Genomic DNA, 26062 nt, shown 5'->3' on the forward strand with positions numbered 1-26062 from the left:
TACCTACTTTATGTGCAGTTTTCTGCCAGTGTATCTTCCTGTGTAAGGTACACAGGGACCTTACAATCTGGTTGGGGAGACAAGAATACTACATTTTAAAGATGGCAAATTCCTGAGTTAGCCATCAATACATTTAGAGTCTTGTTTCAATTCTGCTCTACATTAGGTGTATAATACAGATATTGTACAAATCTCTTACAATTTTTGGGTCACTTTCTTTTAGATGAGGAGGTTAGATTAGAGGATTAATCTGGAAAGATTCTTTCCAGTGCTGACATTCTGTTCTGCAAAGGCGAGGCAGCATGTAATTAAGAGCTGAAGTGCTCGGTGTAATTACTACAGGAGTTCAGAGTACAGAAAGAACGATGTCAGCTAAAACAACGGGGGAGGAAATGATGAAAGGTGTGTGACCAAGGATTTCAGGGGACTGAAAAATATTTAGTGCTTGGATTTATAATCAAAGTCAAACGTTGATGACCTAGTAATCACCCTTGTGTTTTATTTCATGTGACGACAGCGATGCTAATCTGAGCCACTTTCAATCAATTTGATCAGTTGTTTCATTAAATGGGTTCGTGCTTATTATTGCATTGGGACTTAAGAGAAATGCAGGACATGTGTTGTGTTTAAGAATATAACACAGAGGCTATAATTTTAGGCCCAACTTATTTTCAAGAGTAAACTCCTAAGTTTAGCTGTTCCTTATTAATCAACTGTGTCACTGCTAGCTGGAAAATAAGATGGCTTTTTAAATGGTTCCCAGATGTTGGATAGTTCTGGTTAGATATTCTACTTGAGTTATTGTTTCTGGCCCCAAGAACTGTGTGAATCCCCACTTGCAATCACAGAGCAGTATGTAGAAGTTTCTACCAAGTGTGGCAAATTGCGTTTGCTACCAACTGCTGCTCATCATTTTCTTTGACAGATTCAGCTCACGAGTAGAGGCTAAACTAACACTCGCCATGGTGCAGAGACATGAATTCATGAAACTTGCTGCCATTGGTAAACATTTTAAGTGTGGAAACAGCCATCTCCTTCCAGTCACAGGGGGAAAAAAATGCACAAAATATAATGATATTAATAAAAAGAATAGATGTGTTTCCTAGATTTCGATCCCGGGTTACTATAGCACAGGGGGATTCGTGTGATTGAAGAGAGAAGACCAGAGAAAACTTCATTTTTTTGTCTCTGTAAACCCCTACAAGTCAAAGGCAGCAAATTAAAGATTTAGGAATATGTTTGGACTATCTTAAGCACATTTCACAATCACCTGGATGGTGAAGTTCAGATGCTAAAAACTTTATGTGCTCTTGATTGTTGCATTATTTTTTTAAAACACATTTTTTTATATCAATTATAACCATTTTACAATCTTCATGTGTTTTTTATGCTTTCTGCTAGGTGGCTAATAGTTAATTGAAGAGTACTATAACTGTTCATACAGTGAAAAATAAAAGCAAATGATAAAAGAAAACAAAGTGTGGATTAAATCCTAAGTAACAAACTTGGCTCTGTTGAGCTGGTACAATGCAGAAGTAGAAAGAGTTCTCTCTCTATGGATAATCAGAAAACCAAGAATCTTGGCTTAAGCACTAACTCGATATGGAAACTTAAACAATTCATGTTACATGCCAGACTTTCAGTTCTTATGTAAATTAAGTAAATGAGAAAGGATCACCTGTAAGATTTCCTCCAGATATAAAAAACTGATATTTATGTTAGCAAGAACACTACCGCTGGGGCAGAACCTTAAGGAAGACTCCACACTAGCAAAGGAAATCAATAGAAAAAGGAAATAAAACACTAAGAAGATTGCCAGACTTAAAAATAAAACCCTGACAAGAATCACATTTGTAAGGAGGTATATTATACCCAAAATAATGGGATGTTTACGTGCCAAAGCTTGATCTTCATACTACAAATGAGGAAATTGCAGCTCAAATGAGTAAAGGGACTCGTTCAAAGTCAGTGAGTGTAAAGAATTAATAACTGGAATCCAGGATCCCCAACTGACAGGAAGATTTATATCCAGTGTGCCTGCTGCCCATCCTCTCAAGCACTGTTCTTTTATTGTCATCACATTTTTAATGTTATTATATTTTCCCTCTTTCACCTACTTTGAAAGATAAGATGTGCCCCTCTCACTGATCATTCAGCAAATATTTACATACTGTGTCTCAGGTACTATTCTAAGCAAGGAGTGCGATTGTAGATGATGGGACATTTCTTTTTATCATTAGAAACACCCAAAACAAACACTGTACAAAAATATTTATAGATAAAATGTCAGGCTTCTCTAGCATGTCCATACTATGAGTAAAATATTTTATCACCTCAGCTTATCTGTAGAAACAAACAAAAACTGAAAGTGGAAATGTTGATATTGACGTGACTTAAATGTATCTTTCAAATAGATGATACAAGTTTGAAATGGAACTCATCATCAAGGCAAGTCTTATTTGTTTCTTAAAAAATATTCAGAAAAGTTACTGATCTTAAATATATGTAGTGAGTATGTACAGAATGAAATTCATCCACTTAAACATGAAGCATTACTATCAGACCACTGACTTGGTGTCAGGGAAATAAAAAACAATTGTATTTTTTTGGTAAGATTTTGAAATAGACATTTAAATATCTGAATATTTTATTATAATTATGACCTTGAATGATGCAGGGGTTAGAGGTGCCAACCCCCCACTCAGTCAAAAACCCTCGTATAACTTTCGACTTCCCCAAAACTTAACTGCAAAGTCGTCCCTCTGTATCCGAGGAGGAATGGTTCCAGAACCCCCATGGATACCCAAATCCGCAGATGCTCAAGTCCTTTATATAAAATGGCCTAGATCCATCAATGCATATAGTTGGCCCTCCACATCCACGGACTCCCAACAGATCAAAAAGAGTACAGGTATTTACGGAAAAACAATCTGTGTATAAGTGACCCCATGAAGTTCTAACTCATGTTGTTCAAGGGTCAACTGTATTTAACTTTTAAAATTTTTGCAATGCTATTAATTATAGAAATATAGAGATTAACTATAGAGATAATGATGCCCCCAAAGAAATCAGTTCTCTAATATGCTTCTGTATAACATATGGGTTACAGATAAATAAAAATAATAAAAATACTAGAAAGGATGATTTTGAATATTTACATCATTTTTTCCCCCATCCTTAGCCTAAGTTAATATTTTTTATTCATCTCTGGGAGATGTAACTTGACTTCTATAATGCTTATGTAAAAGTGCCAACTGTAAGTGAAATAAAATTTGAGCTTGCATTTTCTTTAAAATTCTTCCAGCACTAGAGAAGTACTATGGGTAATTTTGATGTTACTTAGAATAATTTTCCACAGAAGCAAATGAAGAATTGCTTGAGAAGATACATTTAGATGCCCAATTTAAATCAGTGAATAGGCAAGAAAACGACAAAAACACTATGTGATAAATTTGTAAAACAAGTAAGCAAACGAAACCTCATATTAAATAAATTGATATAATTGTTAAAACAAGTTTCAAAGCTATCTAAAGCGCAAAGAGGACAAATGTGTATAAAACTTTTAAAAGCACATCAAATAAACTTGGTTATTTTTATGAATAATTATCAAAAGATGAGAGTGCAAAGTGAAATGATTTCTTAAGTATCAGTTAGCCACTGTGATTGATAAGATGCTGAAATTAAACCCATGCAGTCAATCTGATCATTTAGATCTCCCTCACAAAGCATGTCAGTTATGATTGGCCAATGTCGGAATCTATAACTATAGATTGTTTTACATTCCTCTCACTCTCGCCGGTCCTATCATATTCAGCAGAAAGAAATCAAGTAACACGTTTCATTTTCCATCTAAAATTCCACCTCACCAAGGCCTAAAATTCATTAGGTACATTGTTTCCATTTTCTACTCACCATAAGTAATAGTTTTGTCATAAAACTACAGGTCATGATTTTTTCCAGCCATCCAATAAAATTTTTCTCACCATTTCCCAAGCCTTTGCCAACCGAGTTTCTTGCCATTTTTTTTTTCCACCTTTGGCTAATATTTTCCTTCTTCCCAATGCCATACAATTTAGATTTTTGCTATGGGAACATCCCACTTTCTATACCATGTTTCTGCTCCTGTATAGCAAACCATCTCAAGACTGAGTGATTTAAGATAGTAATAATGCTTTGTTATTGCTTACTTGGTCAATGGGCCAGTTGGGTAGCGCTCTAGTCTTCAGCTGGACTCTCTCATCTATTTACAATGGCTGCAGGTCAGCCAGGCATCTCTCCTGTGGGGGTTGTTTGGCTGTAGTTCTCTATGTAGTCTGTCATGCTCCAGCAGGCTAGCTCAGGCTCTTTCTCAAGGGGGTCAGAGGGTTCTGAAAGAGAGTACAAGCAAACACTCTTCTTGAGTTCTAGGTTTAGAACGGGCACACTGATATTTCCTTTTGGCTTCCACTGGCCAGCACAATCATAAGACTAGCCCAGATTTAAGCAATGGGGTGTTAACTCTCTCAAGGGGAAGGGGATGGACCATAGGGGACAACAACAGGAGGAAATGAAGTCAGGTCAAATCAGCATTCCCCCACCCAGATTTCTTATGTTCTGAGTCAGTTAATGAATTAATTAACTAATTAATTAAGCATAGGAACACATATACCACACAGAGCCAGTACTGACCCTGAGTCTTAAAAGAGAACTATCCCTCCTTCTGAATGATCAAAAACAGTATATAAATATAAGTATTTGTTGTTATCCATCTTCTAAGGGTAAATTACACTGACTATATCTAGTTTACTCCATACAGTGAGGCTATATCTAGTTTACTCCATACAGTGAGGCTATATAAAATATATGGAATGATTCCTTGTTTCCTTTTCATACTTTCCGCCAAACAGTGTGAGTGAAAGAAATAATACCATGACTGAAATTTTAATGCCATCTGCAGAAATAAAAGGATCAGTTTTTGTTCGTATTCATGTTTTTGGCACTTCATAAAATATACTAGGTATGCATCTTATTTAAATTCTTGGGTCGGCCCAGTGGCTCAGGCGGTTAGAGCTCCATGCCCCTAACTCCGAAGGCTGCATGCCCCTAACTCCGAAGGCTGCCGGTTCGATTCCCACATGGGCCAGTGGGCTCTCAACCACAAGGTTGCCAGTTCAGTTCCTCTAGTCCTGCAAGGGATGGTGGGCTCCGCCCCCTGCAACTAAGATTGAACACAGCACTTTGAGCTGAGCTGCCTCCTGGATGGCTCAGTTGGTTGGAGCGCATCCTCTCAACCACAAGTTTGCCAGTTCAACTCCCGCAAGGGATGGTGGGCTGCGCCCCCGGCAACTAGCAATGGCAACTGGACCTGGAGCTGAGCTGCACCCTCCACAACTAAGACTGAAAGGACAACAACTTGAAGCTGAATGGCACCCTCCACAACTAAGATTGAAAGGACAACAACTTTACTTGGGGAAAAAAAAAAGTCCTGGAAATACACACTGTTCCCCAATAAAGTCCTTCCCTAATAAAATCAAAAAAAAAAAAACAAAAAAACAAATTCTCTCTAGTCCTGAAATCATAAAATAAAGTTAGTTGCCCATGGCAATCACTGTATCAATACTTAACTACAATGAAATGGGTGACCAAAAATAATAGCAAACTTCCTGATGGTTTAAAAACAAAGTAAAGCAGCATGTGCATTTTTTTCAGCTATGTGGGTACCAGGTGGCTCCCTGTAATAATAGCTCCGTGGTCCCTGTTACACAATTTCCATTCCTACTTCCTTGGGTTCCTTCTCTAAGCTCTCACACTCTGCTTTCTTAGCTGAAACCACACTCATGACAGGGAGATATTACCTTTTGTTTTTGTTTTTTTCATAATAACAACGGAAGATTTCCCATGAAGAACCATATTATCAGATAATTATGAGCTAGAAGTTTATTGTATTTTACAAATGTGTGATATTTATTAGCCTGTATTTGTGTTTAAAACTACTAAAATGTAAAGATATAAAGGAGTATCATAAAAATGCTATACTTATTTTCTTGGGAAACTTTAAGAGTTTATTTCTTTCAATAATTCACCAAAGTTTTAAAACCAAAGTTGACAACTCCTACTTGAACAGATTGGACAAACAATCATGCCAGCAAACAAGGTCTAATTTTTCTCCCTCACCACCTAACCCCATGGAGGTTATACCTTTAGTACAGAAACCAGGCCATATTATAGATATTTGGTACTTCTTTACTGTATCTTTGAAAGCACCATTCCTACTAACTTTAGCTCATTGATTCCCAACTCTGGCTACACATTAGAATCACTTGGGCAGCTTTTAGAAGATATCCCTCTGCAGAGATATTTGCTCAAATAATCTGATTCTATAGTATAGGACGAGGCCATTGTTAAGTTTTAAAAAGATCCCTGGGTAATTATATTTTCAGCCCAACTTGAGAACTATTACTAGCTGCTCCGTGAATATCACTTTCAGTTGTATTTATTTTTAAAAACATTATGTTTATTTTTTAATTTACTGACATTTTGAATCTACGCTTCATCCATTGTTCTGTGTGCACAGATCATCTTTCCTGATAATGGGTTATTGTTAGATTATCTGAACTGAGTAACCACATGACAGAGATGTAAAGGCATTGTATGATAGGATGTGCTTTGCATGCAAATTACTTCAACTAATCATATTTTGAGAACATAATTAGCAGTCTAGGGAAAAGTAAACAAAGATAGCTACAGGTTTCTAATGCAGCATTTTCAGGCCTTAATCTCCCTGGTAGGGGAAATCTAAATAAATGTATGCTCCTTTGGGATGGGCCAAATTGGACAGTGGCATATATTATTATTCAGCACTTTTAATGAGTTACAATATTAATTAAATGATGGGACTGAAGGTCATTCTCTGCAAATAAGGATAACTTTATAATGTGATTTTTAATCGTGTCATAAACAAGACACGACTGTCGTTGGTTTCCATGTCGATCAATAAAGCCACATTTTCCATAAAGTGGAACAACATGTGTCCACGCATCACGGAAACATGCATGTACACCAATGACAGTTAATCCGACAAATTTGTATTGAGCTCCTGTATTGTCGGGAACTGTGAGCTCATATGATGTGTGCACTGAAAAGCTTGCAATACCAAAGGATCTCGAATCTATGACATCACTGATTGTAAGAGGAACATCAGCTGAACACATTTCTTACAAGCGCCACTAAAAGGAAAAGTTGCTGATTAAAGCACAATTGTCACTGCTAAAAACTGTCTTTGAACTAGTAAAAACAGCAAAAAATTTATTGAATGCATCCTATGCACTGGCATTGTGCCAAACCCTAAACCTCATGGCAACCACATGAGGTATCATTATAATTCCTAACCTATGGATGGGGGAAATCAGATTAAGAGATGTTCTATCACTTCCCCAAGGTCACATAATAAGTTACTAAGATGCACGGTTCCAGCTTTCACCACACAACACTCTACTTACTACTTACAATCTATTAGAGAAACAACAACATTATTTCCAAAATAATATTTTGTGCAAAGTTTTGCACAGGGTTTCTTGGGACCTCAAAAGGACTGTTAAGACAAACTTTGACTTCTTAGAAAGACTCTTGCAGAAAGATCTCATTTTTTAAATACCTTAATCAACAAATTTTGCCTGCACATAGTGCTAAACATGTAAAGGCAATGTTTGCCAATTTGCATGGGTAACTGAATTATACAAAGAATTTTAGAGTGAGAAGAATACCATAAATCATTTAGCCTACCTTTCTAATGAGGAACTTGGAATCCAGGGAGATTAAAACTTGTGGAAAAGTCAGAGTAGTAATTCATGGCAGAGGCGGTACAGTGCTAACTTGGCCTCCTTTCAAAAATGCCATTATTTACAGAGCTAATTATAAATTCTATAGACGTGGTAACCTAGTAAAAAGTATTTAGGCAAGGTAGAGGCACAATTGGAATTTGTCTTATCATTATTGCTAATAATAAGATTTTAATAATATCTTATTATTAGCAATGTGACCGATTTGGGGCAGAGGAAGAAAAGTATCAGATTATTAAGTGTACTGGTTCTTTCTCAAGGGAGCAATTCTGATACTGAAGACCACATTTGTTAACATCTAGAGACATTTTTGATTATTTAGGACTAGGGGAGGTGCTTCTGGCATCTAGTAGATAGAAGCAGTGATACTGCTAAACATCCTACAATGAATGGAAGAGCTCCCTCCCACTAACACATACATACACACACACACACACACACACACACACACACACACACACACACGCATGCACCCACACACACACCATATAATTACCTGGCCCAAATGTCAATAGTGCTAAGTAAGGTTGGGAAATCTTTCAATAGTCCAATACAGCACCAGTAAGATCTGAACTAGGGCAGTTGCAGTGGAGTTAAGTTCAAATTTCATTCATTAATTAAATATTCATTGTGGGTCGACTTTTGTGCCAATGGCTGCGATACCCCCCAGATGAAAAGACGAAGCTATGGACAATGGCACAGTGGGGGTAGTGACAGAGTCCTGAGTTTATTACGAGGATTAGAGCAGTGGGGATGCCTGCAGTGATGGGGGTACATGGAGGGTTAGCCTCCTACAAGAGGCTTACATTCTGTGAGGGAAGGAAGACATTCAACTTTCTGTCATTTAATTAAAACTGATCTACATGTAATGAAAGAAATTTCTACCTACCACATATATGGTGTTATTAGGTTGGTGCAAACGTAATTGCGGTTTTTGCAATTATTTTTAACCTTTTAAACAGCAATGACTTTTGCACCAACCTAACACAAAAGTAATGGGGCTACACATAGCTTCTTGGTCTATGTGATACTCCATTGAAGAGGTAACATAGAAGGTACAGCTTTAAGATAAAGAGGAGGAGGAGAAGAGTCCTCTAAGTTGATCGAACACCATGTGCAAAAACACTGAGTCAGAAGTAGGAGGAAAGGAAATGGTGACCGGACCATAAAGTTGTGGGTGGCCAAGAGGAGGTAGAGGCGGGTCATAGGGGCAGGATAATGCAGGTCAATCATTTCTTCTAAGCCAGCAATGGAAATAAATTGCCTGCAAGGGCTGATTCACAATAGAACAATGTTCTCTGATCTTAGTGGAAACCTTTGATGATGTAAAAATGAAAACAGCAACCCTAAATGCAGCCATGCTTTCTGAATGGTGCAGTGGTGTGTCTACACCACAGATGGTACAGGGATTCACTAACCTTCTCACAGGTACTTGGGGAGGTCATTATTTAGAATGGTCTTGTGGACTTTTGAACTGCAATTTTAGTACCGCCCCCACCCCCCCACACACACACATACTCAGGTATATTATTTATTTAAGTCTCAATATATTTTTTGAGAAACTATTGCAGTGGCTAAGAATTTACTTATTAAAAGCCATCAGAATTAAAGAAATAAAACATCTCTGAATGTGACATTACAGTGAATTGCGGCCTTTTAGAAAGGGCCTTATTTACAATTTAAAATTGTATTTTAAATTTCCCACGTCCCCCTCCCCAAATTGATTACGACTGAAAGCAGGAGGAGTTTTTTGGGGTCAATCTTATATTTTCTTCTTAACAAAAATAGATTTTGCAGAGAAAAAGCCTCCCTCTAATTTCATAGCATTTGTAGGTCAGATTGTACTTTTCCCAAGGGTAGTAATTAAATAATGGGGAAAAATTAAGATGACAGGGAATTAGCAAAGCACAAAGAATATAGCTATTTCTCTTCCTTTAAAGTATATTTCTGAGGTTTAGTACACCCACTGGTGAATCTGTGTAGTATTTAAAATATTTAATGCACAATTTACCTGTGACATGATTCAACTAAACAGTGAATTCACAATTTGTATATACAAGCAAAATGACAAACAGGAACCACCCCAGACATTAGAATGTAAACCGACCTGACTTTGTATCTTGGCTCTGGATTCTTGTCCAATGGCCAGGTAGGTGTGTGGGAAAGTTGGATTTAATTGCTGTCGTGTCTAATGCCTGTTACGCAAAAACTGAATATTGTTGGAAAAATGAAAATAAAGGGGGGCGGAAAGGAAAGCAAGATAATATGCGGTAACTGTGTCAAAAAGAGACTCTCCATAGAAGGACATTGCTCCCTCTCAGAGGGCTGCTACTATCTTAACTAATGGTGAGGTCCAGATACGTCACCTCTCTTAATACCTTCCCGTTCCCTGCTGATATTCACCTAAATTCAGTACAAGTGAAAAGGCAGACTTGTATATTAGGATGTGGAAAACTTGGACATGATTTCAAACTGATAAATTATTTCTTGACTTTAAAATTCTCAGAATTTGAAGTCATGTGAACGCTGAGTTGACATACATATTATTTAAAATAACACTGATGTGGTTGAGAGCACACACACATTTTCTTTTTAAAAAAATGGCAATTAACTCACAAACTTCTACCGTTAATGATAAGTAGGCATGATAAAATTATTGAAATATTTGAATTTTAAGAGAGCTATACTTTGTGATACGAGTTTTAGTGACAATTTCCCATTTTTCCAGAGGGCCTAAAAAGCTTGTTATAATGTCACTTGCAATTATAATGATAGAAAAACAATGACAGATGATGGCTTTGTTTCCAGGGAATTACACTGGAATGTGGAAAATAAATATGGAGACCTAGAATATTTTCTAAGTTATAAATTTGTTTCAAAAGCGTTTGTGTACTTGGGATACAAAGTTTGATAAATTGCCCCTACAAAATTGAATGATTATGTTCCTTGTTTACATTGGAACGTGAGTTGACCTGCTATTTAAAATGTAAAACGAAATGTCAAAGCTGCCAAAAGCATCTTTAACAAACTGGCCAAGGGAGAGAGTAATTGAAATTGGGCAGAGCAAGCAATTAATTCCATGGTTCATCAAATCACTAAATCCCCCTACTATTTTTTTTTTTTTAAGATTTTAAAACAAACCCCATGATAACCAAAATGCTTCCTTCTTGTAAATTAAGCTTGTAACACCGCATCTGCTTCTTCAGGATAATTAACGGATTGACATTTAAATCAATTGATAAGAGCGCAGCCTAGTGCCATTAGTTAATTAATAATTTAAGAAAACACACATTGAGTCCTCACTGTGTCCCAAGTAGTATACCAAGTACTGAAGATACATTAGTGAATCAGACACGGCCACTGCCCTCACAGAGCATGTGCATGTCCTGACACCCCTGATCCTAATTTCAGACTTACCAGGAAGTGACCAAGGCTGGACATAGAAATGCTGTCAGGGGTCAGTCAGTGCAAGTAAGTAAGGAAAAGTGAAAAGAAAGGATTTAGACTGTGAACAGGAGAACACACACCCTTACAACACAACAACCAAATACAATATGCCCTTGGAAAAGTAAATAGGAGCACTAAGCTCTAATTGACCCTCTGCTTTGGGGGCCTGGTGGGGGCCTCCAAATATGGAGAGAAGTGGAAAGTCAAGCTGCCTGAGAGAACAGCCCACTGCTGAGGAGCTCACCGCTAGGCCCTGTCAGGTCAAAAACTAAACTGGATGGTCTGCGATCTGGTCCAGTCCGGGAAATCTGACTTTACGCTCGAGGAGATAATTCGATAATGAAAAGGCCACCTGCCGGGAGAGGGGATTCATCCTGAATTCTGAGAAGGATTAGGGTTCAGTAGAGTTGCCTTGGAGAAGGTCAATTGGTCTGGCCCTTTGTTACCTGACCCACAGACATCCCTTTGCTTTCTCCCTATTTTAACCTAAGTGGCTCCTCTTTGGACTTCTTATCCAAGATATTAATGAAAGGGCTTTTCTGCTTTAAAAATATTAAAGCCAATGGAAGAGAATAATGAGCTAATTCAGTATTAAATTATTTAGTATATAGGAAATTATATATATAAATAAAATAGGAGGTAAATAGGAAATATATAAATAATAAATATAAAATAAATAGGATATATATGTGTAAATATATGCATATATGAAAATATATGCATATATATATATATATAAATACACATATATAAATAATTGAAATGAAGTCATTTTGGCTCTTGAGTGGTTCTTTCCCAAGATACTACCTCCACCACTTTCTAGATGTGTGCCGTTGGCCAAGTACTCTACTTCCTTTCAGCCTGTTTCCTCTGCAAAATGGAAGTGATGAGGGTATCTGTCTCCTAGTGTGGCTGAGAGAATTAACTGAGTCAATACATAAAGTGCTTAGGCCATAAACTAGCACAGAGTAAGTTCCTAGTCAGTCATATATTTTCCTTATATGGCCAAAAGCCAAAGACGGAGGAAAAAAACCAGCACCAGTGTTCTGCTTTAGACTTTTAACAGCGATTTTTGAGTCCACAGTGATGTAATAGCTTGTGACAGATAGGGAGGCTCTGTGAGAAAAGGGCACACGAAATTCAACACCTTTCTTTTGCACTCGAAGAACTAATATGGGCTGATTATTAGGCTGAACTAATATAGGCTGAGCCAGGCTGATTCAGAGTGTGGAGTTGCACTGTGAGTAATGTGGGGTACAGTAGGGAATTTTAGGGTGAGCAGAAATGTAGGGTAGAAGACGTAATGGATGATGGATTGTGTGGGAAGTTACTATCACCAGGAAGAGAAAGCAAAGAAACTTCTGCGGAAGGAAGAGAGAGAATAGGGGAGCAGTGGTGACGTAACTAAGTTCAGTGTCCTAACCTGGTCTTGGAGAGGGGACCAGCAGACTACATGCCCCTGGGACCTGATCAAAAAGTGATGTGAGTGACAGGAAACTGTACCAGAACCCTCCAGGGAGGGTGCCACCTCCATGGCATCCCTCAGAATTACAAGAAACCTTAGGCAGAATCTAGTCTAATTTTAGATATACCCTGAGGCCCAGGTGAGCTAGATGACCCTGCGGGAGGCCACATAATGCGTGGCACACCTGACCCTCAAAATAAGTCCTCCTGGCTCCAGCCCAGAGCCCAAAACACATACATTGGGGCTCATCACCTGAGGTGACTTAAAAACGCACCAGGACAAACTTTCAGTTCCACTGATTGGGTCCTGCCTTCCATTTATGGGCATCCATCTTACAGTAATTACCTGAAAATATTGAGCACACATTGTTAACAAAAAGAATGTTGGCCATGGTTAGCTGACTTTTCTGAGAATTTGATTTTCTGAGAAAAAACAACCACGAGTTATCAAGAACTGAGTAAAGAGTTTACCCATTTGGGGGCTGGATGAAAATGAGAAAAAGGAATCTGGTTCAAGTTATGTTCAGAAGAGGGGAAGTGATTTGATTTATGGGTTGACAAAAAGCAAACTTTATTGCAGAAGGAAAGTACTTCCAGTTGAGAATTCCTAGGTTTTATTGGCGTTCGGTAAAAGTAGAAGCGATTGATGTAGGAGGTTAATGTCTGTCACAGTCTGGGTATTTTGCAATGACTTCCTTCACAGCGTGTTCATTTTAAGAATAAAGAGGTCTTTATGGTTAGTGGAAGTTTAATGAGGATTACAATGGTCCCCCAGATGCTTACAACTCATTTAAATAACCCATAACCTCTATGTTTATCATGAGAGGGAACATGCCAATTTAAGATATTACAAACATTCTTTTGAAAAACTACACAGTTTCCACCGGCATTTTCAATAATTTCCTTCTACATTCTGCAATTTATAAATTGCAGAATATGTGTTACTATGGAAACGACCTCTGGTCTATCTGTTACTCAATACTTGAAAGATAATCCTTGGGGATATGCCTCCACCCATAATAACTTTCAGTACTGTTTATCTCTAAATATTTCCTTCTTCTGTTACACATTTTAGCTGTGAGACATTAGAGTCGGTATTGTAAAGAAGGCAAAGATGGAATTAAATAAAAGCACAAACAAAATTAAATAAGATTCATTTTCTGGAAAATGAATCGAGAGCCTAAAGAAAATAGAAAAGGAATATGTGATGTCATTGAAGCTAATATTTGTTAACTACTCATGATTGTTTCCTGCTATAAAATTGAAAATTTAGCTTGTACGTACATCAGAATCCCCTAGAGGGCTTTGAAAGCACTGGTGGGCTCCCCACTTATAGTCTCTGATTCAGTAGGTGTATGGTGGGGCCCCAGAATTTCCTTTCCTAACACGTCCCAGGGGATGCTGACACTGCTGGTCCAGACACCCTATTGAAACTACTGCTCTAAGCATTATTTGAATCACTTTTTAAAACTGTGGGCTTATAAATTTTAAAACATACATAACATAAAATTTACCATTTAACCATTCCAAGTGTACAACTCCGTGGCATTAATTACATTCCCAGAGTTGTGCAACCATCACTACTATGCAACTCCAGAAATTTTTACCATCCCAAAGTGACAATCTGGACCCACTAATGGATAACTTTCCATTCCTCCCTCCTCCCAGCTCCTGAAAACCACCATTCTACTTTGTTGGTACCCCATAAAGGATTATCATATTATATTTGCCCTTTTGTAACGATCTTATTTCACTTAGCATAATATGGTCAAGGTTCATCCATGTTGTAGCATGCATGAGAATTTCCTTCCTCTTTTTTCTTTTTGTTTCTTCCAGTTTCACAGAGAAACAATTGACATACATCACTGTACAGCATGATGGTTTGATTTATGTATATTGTGAGATGATTACCACAATAGGTTCAACTAACATCCATCTTCTCATGTAGATAAAATAGCAAGAAAAGAAAAAAGGAAAAAAAATTCCCTTGTGAAGAGAACTCTTAGGATTTACTCACTTAACTTATCTATATACCATCCAGCAGTGTTAACTATAGTCATCATGTGGTACATTCTCTTCCTAGTACTTAATTATCTTATAACTGGAAGTTTGTACCTTCTGACCACCTTCTTCCATTTTCCCCTACCCCCACACTCCACCTCTGGTAACCACAAGTCTGATCTCTTTCTCTATGAGTTTGTTGGTTTAGTTTCCACATATAAAGGAGGTCACACAGCATTTGTCTTTCTTTGACTTATGTCACTTAGCACAATGCCTTCAAGGTCCATCTGTGTTGTTGCATATAGTAGGATTTCCTCGCAAAGAACTTGCACACACATTTCTCCAAAGAAGATATATGAAAGGCCAACAAGTACAGGAAAAGATGCTCAACATCACTAGTCATTAGGGAAATACAAATCAAAACCACAAAGAGCTAGCATCTTACATCTGTTAGAATAGCCATCATCAAAAAGACGAGAGATAACAAGTGCAGGTGGGGATGTGAGGAAAAGGAACCATGGTGCATTGTTGGTGGGACTGTCAACGGGTACAGCTACTATGAGAAAAGAGTATGGAAGGTCCTCAAAAAATTAAAAATAGAACTACCGTATGATCCAGCCATTTCACTTCTGGAAATATATCCAAAGGAAAATCAAAATACTAACTCAACATGATCTCTGCACCCCAAGTTCATTGCAGAATTATTTACAGTAACTAAAACATGGAAACGGCCTAAGTGTCCATCAATAGACGAATGGATAAGGAAGTTGTGGTTTATATATACAACGGAATAATTATTCAGCCATAAAAATGAAGAAATCCTTCCTCTTTAAAATTGAATAATATTCCATTGTGTGTATATCACATTTTGTTTATCCCTTCCTCCTTCAATGGATATTGGGGATGTTTCCACCTTTGGAAATTATAAATAATGCTGCTATAAATATGGGTGTAGAAATATCTATTTAAGCACCTGCTTTGAATTCTTTTGGGAATATACCCAGCAGGAATTACTTACTCTAAGCATTTTACATCATCATTATAATTCAACTTTAGAAAAAGATACGCTACTATCCCCATTTTAAAGATGAGGAAACTGAGACACGCACAATTCATCTAATTTTCTTCAGGTTGCACAGCTGGTAAGCAGAGCCTGGTTTCCAGCACAGGCAGGCTGGTCCAGGAATTAGGTACCCAGAAGACAGGTAACTGTCTTCTCTACCTGAAGAAAGCATTTTATTTTTCAGGGACAACTCCCCTCATTAACACAGACATTAATTTTCTACAATAAAGGTGGAAGTAATTACCTTTCAAAAATAATGTCTAACTTGGGATTATATACTCAAGCGTAAGAATATGTACGTGCAAGCCAAATTTTGAATTTTATAGGAAGAAACAATTATGAGACGTCAACAAATACTAGTTTCTAATTGCTTGTTAGAAGATAAAGCAAATTATTCTTTCTAGTTTGTTAAATTATATACTTCTCCTTTAAATTATTTCTGAAACAAAGTAGGCTAAACTGTTTCTAAGATCTGCTGTTTGGTACTCAAATCTATTTTCAATTGTCCAGTTCAACTCTGAACAGTAAAAATGACCATCTGACAGTGGAGTGGAACTGTCCTTTGAAGGAGCAGAATAGTAGGATTGGCTCCTTGTCATGTATTCAGTTCTCTGGATAATTAAAGCAAACCATCCATTGATAAATTCCTGCTGTGGGGTTTACATGCAGTTAAGTTAAATCAGTATGCTGCATGAATTAGAAGCCATGATCTGAATATTATAAGGAAAACCCAACACAGTATACATGATGCAGGATAACAGAACAATGTGGCTGAGAAAATCATAGGAGGCCCAGGGTAAGCCCCTAGATTCTATATATTTCTATAATGCACCTACCTGCTATGTGGACTGCCTACCCCCCTGTGTAAGACTCAAAAGGTGTGTGACAGTGCTTGTCATGTATAAGGGGTGATGAAGACTGCCGATTACAATGGTTCAAAGAGCTGAGGGTATGATTAACGACGGATATCTTAAATATGTTTTAAAGGTATGCATTCATTCTCCTTGATTTGTAATCAGGATGTGGTTGTGGGTTTTAAGGCTATGTGTAGGCCAATAAGCATTTTCATTCTTCAAGCGTTGCCTCAGATTACACAAGAAAGTACCTTCTTTTCCTTGCCAACCTCAATGCTTTGAGAATAGTGAAAGATTATTAGAGTAGAGCATTGCTGTGTTTATAATCGAAAGCCAACCTTTAGGTAAAAGAGACATAAGCAAGGATGAAAGTGTACGAGAAAGGCCATTTCTCCACTCCTCGGTCTGGTTCCTCAGGCAGTTAAGATACTGAAATACTCTTAGAAATCTAATGGTAAGAAGGATTTGTTACATAGACAATTAAAAGATGAGCACTTTGTCCTGCCCGTGAAATCTTGCAAGTATCTAATTTTCTATGCTCTAACCTCTAACTGCTGCCAGCACTTTCAGTTCTCCCTAAATTGCTTAACTTTCCATCTTCTTTGTACAGGTCTAAATGAACTGTGTGGGAGATCCGACCTCACCCCTCTTTCAGAAAATAGTCTTTCCGCCCCGCTAAATTACCATAAATATGGCTTCACAAGTTCTTTTATTATTAACACCCAAGATTGCTATTTCATGAATTTGGAAATTATCATTAACTAACAAGGGGCTCTTATCACAGCCCCTGTGCTTTCACTTAAATATTTTTTCTCTTTCCATTTCAAAGGTTAGTGATATTAATGAAATGGGAGAAAAACAAATTGAGGCTATGTAATTTGATATCTTTCTCTTTTTAAAACATATCCCCACCCCAAGTCAAGCCTTTCTTTTTCATGTTGTTGATTTTTTTGTACCAAAAGGACTTTAAAAATATTTTTCTTGTATTTATATATAATGTTTAAGACTAAATATATATTTTGATGAGAGTCTCCTTGAGACTTTGGGGGAAATAAATGATAAAATAGCTTGATTTACTGTTTATCTTATTATTCTATTGACCTCTTTGTTAGCTTTTAAGTTAATGTACTCTACTACTTTTTTTAGAAGTTACTCCAGAGATTTCGACATGCATTCTTGATTAATTAAAGTCTTAATTAAATTAGTGCTTTGCCACATCAATGCATGTACCCCAGAGTACTTTTCCCTTTCTCTGGCTCATGGACTGTTGATATTGAATATTTTATTTTATGTGAATTTCAAATTCCACATTGTGATGTATATTGTTCTGTACAATCAATGATTTACTTTTCTTTTAATTTTAGGGAGAGATTGTTTATTAAGAAGGGGAAGGACTGCTATAAATGTTTCATTACCTTCCGGTCCCTCATGGGTCAATACAATGTCAGAATATAAGCCATGAGGTCAGTGACTCATCACTGATTCACCACTTACCAGAAACACACTATTTTTTAAGCTGCTGGTGGGTGCTCAGTATTCGTCATACTATTCTTTATATCTTGGTATTGTGTGTGTGTGTGTGTGTGTGTGTGTCTCCCTTTTCAAATTTTTTGTGGTAAATACACGACATAAAATTGACCACATTAACCTTTTTAGGTGTAGAGTTCAGTGGTATTAAATACATTGATCATGTATTTAATCATGGTGCAGCCATCATGACCATCCTTGTCCAATTAACTCTTCGTCTTGTAAAACTGAAATTGTACACCCACTACTGACTTACTTTTCCTCACATATTTATCTGCTTAGTTTTATTTTCTGCTCTCCTGTCTTTAATATCATTTTCCCACTGCCTAACAACACTTTTTAGTTATACAGTTGACCCTTGAACAATGAGGGGGTCAGGGGCACCATATGATGAAAGTTGGCTCTCTGCATACGTGGATTCCCAACTCAGATCAAAGATACTGCTTTTAGTGAAGCCCTGTGATTATCAATGATCTCAAATTCTGTTTGTTTAAAAATGTTTTGCCTCCATTTTCTGAAGGATATTTTTACTGGGTATAGAATTCTATATGGACTGTTATTTTCTTTTAGCAATTTTAGAAATAATGAGAAAGAACTGTATTTTGGCTTCCATTGTTTCATGAGAAGCTAGCTAGCACTCTTACTTTTCCTGCTATAAAGGTATTAGGGTGGTGCAAATGTAATTGCGGTTTAAAAGGTTAAACATAATTGCAAAAACCACAATTACGTTTGCACCAACCTAATAATACATTTTTTTTTTCTTCCTGGCTGATGTTTAAGATTTTCTATTTGTCTTTAGCTTTTAGCAGTGCTTAGGTATGGTTTTCTAATAATTATCCCACTTCAGGTTTGTAACAGTTTTTAAGTTTGTGGCTTAATGTCTTTAACTAATTTTGGAAAATCATCTGCCATTATATTTTCAAATATTACTTCTGCCCTATTATCTTTCTCCTCTTTTCTGGGACTACAATTACAGATATGTAACAGTTTTACCCATGTCCAGTACCTCCTTTAAATTCTTTTTACTATGTGCCATACTTTTTTCACTCTCTGCTTCATTCTTGGTATTATGTTCTTACCTGTTGACCTAAAGTTTTAAACTATGTCTAAACTGCCATTATTTCATCTACTCACCTATGATTTGTCTTGTGTGGTTTTATTTCTAGAACTTTCATTTTGCATTTTATCGGGGTTTCTAGTTCTTTGTCAATTCTATCTTTTAATACTTTGAACACTTTAATTATTATTTCAAGGTACATATCTGATATTTTCATTCACATCTGCTTTTATTATATGTTTTTTTCCTTTGATTCTTAGTCAAGTGTTTTCTTCTTTTATGTCAAATATATTTTATTGAATTCTGTATATTTACATGAAACATGGAATAAGGATGTACTTCTGCTTTAGACAGTAGCACTGGAGAAGATCACCTTAATCTAATTGGGCACCGGTAGATTTTAAATTAGATATTTCAGTCTTAGTGCTGGTTTCACCTATTTAGGGACCCACCAGAAATCTTGATTTATGAGGCTCCTTCCTCCTGGGTGAATATAAACTCTATTTTTGCTTCCTTTTCCCTGTCTCATAGGACTGAAAATTTTTACTCTTCTCAGTCTCTCTAGTAATTGCTTTTAGAAGTATCATTATCTTGAATGGAAAATGGGGCCAAATGCCAGCTTCGCATCTCTTGGCTTTTTTCTTTTTCTCAAATTTCAGTCCCCCAAATATCCACTGCCCTAAAGTTAGCTCTCTGATATCTTCAAACAGTTTTGTTTCTGTCCAGTTTCTTCCAGCAGTTCTCAGGGCAAAAGTTGGTGTGTCGCAAACTAGGCTGCTATTATCAAGCTGAACTGCCCTCTTCAGATTGGAAAAGCTAAAGAGATTTGATAGAGTATTTAGACACACACTGCTTTATTAAAGGAAGAGCTCACGGCAGGTCTCACTAGTTTCCCTAAATCTCACTCCCTTTCTCCAGACAGAACACCAGTTTGCAGATTTAATCTGATCTGAGTGTTCTGGCTAAAATGCCTCCTGGATATCAATTCACAGATCAACGAGGTGATAATAGCTTCCATTTTTGTAAGTGTTGCTTGCTGACAATTAAAACATTACTTGTTTAGAGTAAGATAATATTTTACCAAAGATAGAAGAAATGTGGATGTGAAGATAGAAAAAATTTACAATAAGTAAAGCTGCACAGGAAGAGAATAGATAAAGCATTACGAGAATGTTGGAAGATCTAAGAAAAAATGAGCAAATAATAATAAAAGTAATATTTCCATAGAGTATATTAACTTCTCTTTGGGGAGAAATAGTGTTATTGCATGGAACCCAGGGCATGCTAACCCTAACAAATAAACAAACAGATAAATATAAAAGCAAAAGCAATACCAATATTAAGTTCTGGTTTAGGTTGACTTTGCTGATCAATGGTGGTGAAACTTGATCTTTTAAAGAATAATAATTAAAATTTAAGAAAATCAATACATCAAAATTGTGCTCCTAGGGAGGATATGGTATCCATGCAGCCACACACAACTCCACCTGGACAGAGGTCTTCCAGACATCTGCGGTCAGATGAATAAGGAAAGGCGGGGGGGGGGGGGGGGGGGAGGGCGGGGGAAGGGGGACACTTCAGAATAGGATGGCATAACTCAAGCAATCAGGACAACTAATATCATAATCCATCTTATAATATCATAATCCATCTTATATTACATCCAGAAGCCCAAGTCATGTACTAATTCTTTCATACAACACTGAAAAGATTATTCTAATATCTGAGAAATGGTGAAATAGCAACATCCAATATGCTCTGTTCAGAAAGTTAACATTATAAACAGTCTTCACTTAGGGGAAACTGAATAAGAGATAAGTCCCAGGGAGAGAGAAGGCAAACGATGTTCAGATGTAAAGCCAAACTATACAAACTTGTGATTTGGTTTGGTTATAAGTTAATAATAATTAAATTAAGGCAAGTCTGAGGGATTCTCAGGGACTGAGTTCACTTTTTTAAAAAATGTACATATCATAAGCTGATGTGTTTAAAATGAACATACCCATGTAACTATGGTCTTTTTAATAGAACATTACTAGTACTGCAGAGACCCCCCGCTTAACATTAATTTGGACTGGTTATGAAATTTATATAGATGTACCAACACAGCATATTTACATTCATGTCTAACTTCTGTTGCTCAGCATTATGTTGGTGAGATTTATCCCTGGTAGTTCTTGTAACGTAAGTTAAATTATTTCTATTTTTATATAAAATTATTCTATTGTATGGAAATACCATTAAGTATCTATTCTACAGTTGGCGAGTATTTGAGGTTTGAATTATTACAAATAACACTGCCATGAACATGAGTATATTTCTCTCTGTTCAACCTGTTAGTTCAATTGCTGAATCATGGAATAGCCACACATTTGTATTTAGCACACAGGGAGGGCCGAAGAATTGCCCAAAATGTTAGTAACCATTTTCCCTTCCATTGGCAGAATATGTGATGTGTTCTTTCACATCCACTCCAATACATCACCATCCTTTCAATTTTATCCATCCTGGTTGTCACATAATTTGCATTTTGGAAGACAGATGATGAAGAGTATCTTTGTATATATTAATTAGTTTATTGGTTTTCATTTATGAAGTGTGATTTGTTAAAGTTGTTGATGTATTCTTTATATGAGTCCTTTGTTATATATAGCAGATAACTTCCCCCACCCTCTGGATTGCCTTTCTAATATCTTCTTGGTGTCTTTTAAATGACCCCAAATATTTTCCTGTATGATTACTGTTTTTATTCTCGAAATGATATTTTATTCATTTTTAACTGTATATATTTAAGGTATGCAACATGATGTTCTGATATATATACATACATATAGTTAAATGATTACTATATTCAAGCTAATTAATGTATCATGTCCTCGCATACCGTTTCTCCGAAAATAAGACCTAGCCGGACAATCAGCTCTAATGCGTCTTTTGGAGCAAAAATTAATATAAGACAAAGTCTTATATTATATTACATTATATTATATAAGACCCAGTGTTATATTATATTATATTATATTATACCTGGTATTATATTATATTGTATTGTATTATATTATATTTATATTATATTATATTGACCCAGTCTTATATTATAGTAAAATATGACCGGGTCTTATATTAATTTTTGCTCCAAAAGACACATTAGAGCTGATTGTCCAGCTGGGTCTTATTTTTTGGGAAACATGGTAGTTACCACTTTCTTTATGGGTTATGAGAACACCTGAAATCTACTCTTAGAAAATATCCAGTGTCCAATACAATATTATAGATATGATACACACACACACACACACACACACACACACACACAGGAATATTATTCAGCCTTAAAAAAGGAGATCCTGCCATTTGCAGCAACCTGGATGAACCTGAAAGGCAATGTAATTACTTATTTTTACATCTAGTTTAAGAAAAATTTCCCTACTACAAAATCATAGAGGAATTTTTTATGGATTTCAGTTCCCTGTGGATATCTTCTAACTTATTTCTCCTCTTGATATAAATCCCAATTTTAAACTTCTTTCTGCTTACTTCAAAATACGGATGATCCTGGCTCTGTTTCAAATGTTGTCTTGTTATAGACCTGTTTTCTTTGTTCATCTCAACTTTTCAAAATTAAACACCGTCCATTTTACATGAAACATTTTACAGGCTCTAGAAGATGATGTATTCCTCCGGGGAAATAGGTTTTAAATTTCTGCCTGCAGTTAATTTAGACATTCCCATGAGCTAGCAGGACTTGTGCAGATTCAACAGTCGGTTTAGGCTTTTCCTAAGACCTGGTCTATTTTCTGGTTTCTCTTCTCACAAATTGCTTATCAGAATCCCTTCCTTCTTGGGGAAACTAGATTCAGTTTTTCACTTTCCTGTGCTGTGTACCTACAAAAATCTCACTGTCTTCTACACAGTTAGGAGCCAATCTCTGCTTAGCTTTTTACCCGATGGCCCCTTTTCATTGACAAACAGCTTTGAGATGAAAATGAGAGCAGGGTTCGGTTCGTTTTTCTCCTCTTCCCTTCCCTGCAGTATCTGGCCCTCCACGTTTTGGCTGCTTTGAAAGATCTGATCCCCCAGTCTTTGGCTCTCTCACCTGTCAGACTGTCAGAAATACTGCTCAGCTGCTTTGGTACTTTCTGCTCAGCTTTTCTACATCCTGCCCCATGCTGTTTAACAATATGCAAATGCCTTGACTGAAAATGTTGTGTGGAACGATGGGTTGGGCTCACCTCCAGTGTGTTTTCCTTCTCTCCAGGTTCTTGGCTCAGTAAGTTCTAACTGCCATGTAGGTAGCTCTCTGGTACCTTAAAAATATATATATATTTTTTTTAAATATCACTTACCTTTTCTAGTGTTCTTGGCATTCAGTTTGGTCAGCTGTAAAGTAATCCATCATAGCCAGGAGCAGAAATCTTCAATTTCCATACTCTTGAGTCCTGAAAGTGAATGAAAATGATTGATAGAACAAAATTACCATCAATCGAAAATATTTAAGTAAATGTGTAACCATATTTCAAATAAGATTATTTGCTGATTTAATCATTGAAATGTCTCATGGAGTTAGATTCATTTGGCCCCTCGAGATTCCAATGTTAGATGTAATTTGGAAAATATTAATATTACTACATATTTAATCCAATTGAATGTCTAACATATTTATTTCACTTACAAATAGCATATTCTTGCCACAAAAGCACTTTCATGATTAGCTCTAGTAGAGCTGGTATTTATTGTACACAACCACTGTAATCCACATTTTCATTAAATACAGCTCATTAGGTACACAAAAGGATTACTGCTATGTGCATTTCTGAAACGTGGAAACAGGCAGAAAGAGAAAAGAAACTTGTTCAAAAGTACACTGTACCAACCACAGAACTCAAGTGTAGTTGATTCCAAAGCCCAAAGGTATATCCATTGTATGTGCTGTTCAATACATTTAGCCTGAGTGGTATTTGGAGGGGAAAATATTGAATGTGAACATAAATATAAATATGAAGTGTTCATATGAAGCCACCTACTAAAAGAAACGCTAGCATTCCTAATGTTGTATGTACCAACAAAAAAGACAAAACAAGCACATTTTTTTTTCACCTCTACTCATCATATTTACCTAATCTGTTACAATTCTTTAATAGTTTGAGGTCCCTGCTGGGTAAGTCAGCTCTGATTACATAAGCTTCACCAGGCGCTGCAGCTGTCCCTGTATCTTTGCTTGTTAGCTCAATAACACGGAAGTGAATATGAAGGCTGTGGGGGCCCCAGTGATGATAATATTGCTGGACTTTAGGATGGTATTAACAATTTGCAATACAAATGAGTTGTCTGCAGGAGGGGAAACCGCACTGTGATCATACCTAATCAATGTAAGAATTAAAACCAGGCTAACATGTGGGGAGGCACAGATGTGGCTATCAGGAGCTAAGCCTTAGCACACCATTAGCCTGCCAATCATTGGATTCAAGGTCAGAATGAGTGAATGTGCTCAGGTTTCTTATTCCTCTCCATCATTTTCACTGAACATGGGCAAAGCTAGAAAATCTTGTTGCATTAATGGGAGAAAGAATTCTCTCTTGCTTCCATACTAAACAGAGACTCATGGGATCACTCCCTGGCGACCACACAGACTGAACTGAGATGTAAATAAAATCAGCACTCACACAGCGCATTAACGACCAGAAAACATTTTGGGTTATCTTCATAACATTGCAACCTATTTAATCTCTTCACTCCAGCTCTCTCAATGTGTTAACTCTCAACGTATTTAATGCAGTGTCTGGAAGCCAAGAGCAACTGTGGATAAAGCATGAGTTAAGCACTTTTCAACAGATAGGAAGACTGGAGGTATATAAGGACTTTAAAATATGTAAAATTCCATCTCCAGAAAATCTAGTCTCTGGTGTAAAATAAATGCTGCATTTAGTTGAATTCATCTTTCTTTTTGCTTCAAAGTGATAGTTTCTTGTTTCACTGTTTCAGTGAAACACTTTTGATGGGTCTTAAAATTAGATTTTCAACCTGAAACTAAGAAAAAGAATGTTCAGAACACACACACACGCCCCCCAAAAAAAAAAAAGAAAAAGAAAAAAAAATTTCCATTTCACTTCACACATATATTAAGATTTAATTCTCTTTATTTTGACAATAGATTTTAAAGGTGATTGAGAAATGATTAATTGAAAGCAATTAAATAATCTTTAAGAATCACCAATAGGCCACAGACTAGTTGTGCTGGCATCTATCCTTCAGCGTTTAACCTAATCTTTCCTTGTGTTTCAATTTAGTTTTTGGCAGAATACTACATAAGTGGTATTTCGTACTTAGTGGATCTTATCAGGAGGCAACTGCTGTCACTTAATCCTATTAATGGAAATGCTAACTGATCACTCAGTTAAGGCGATGTCCACCAGATTTCCTCACTAAAAAGTTATTTTGCTCCTCTGGTGAGAAAGTTTGAAACTGCATCAATGTCCTGTTCTTAAACAAACTTTCACCTAATGGTTTTAACAATCAGTTATTTCTATACTAGAAATAACAGGACATTTCAAAAGGATGGCTTTTATGAAAGAAAGCTTTCTGTCTACTCGCGTAAGTCTGTTGATGTCGTTTAGTACATGAAAGACCCATTTTGTAGGAAGGGGCTAATATTATCCTGACAAATCACCTGCAAACACCCATTAGATTTTATGCCAGTTCTTTGGGAACTTTGGCGCAAACCCCTGTGCCAAGCACAGTGTATTTGAATATTATTTGCACAAAATCCTTTCCATTTCTTGGTACATGTTTGGTTGGCACATAAGAGTTTTCAATGAATGCCAGCTCTTGAAAC

Source organism: Rhinolophus ferrumequinum, chromosome 15 (assembly GCF_004115265.2).
Source record: "Rhinolophus ferrumequinum isolate MPI-CBG mRhiFer1 chromosome 15, mRhiFer1_v1.p, whole genome shotgun sequence".
NCBI lineage: Eukaryota > Metazoa > Chordata > Mammalia > Chiroptera > Rhinolophidae > Rhinolophus > Rhinolophus ferrumequinum.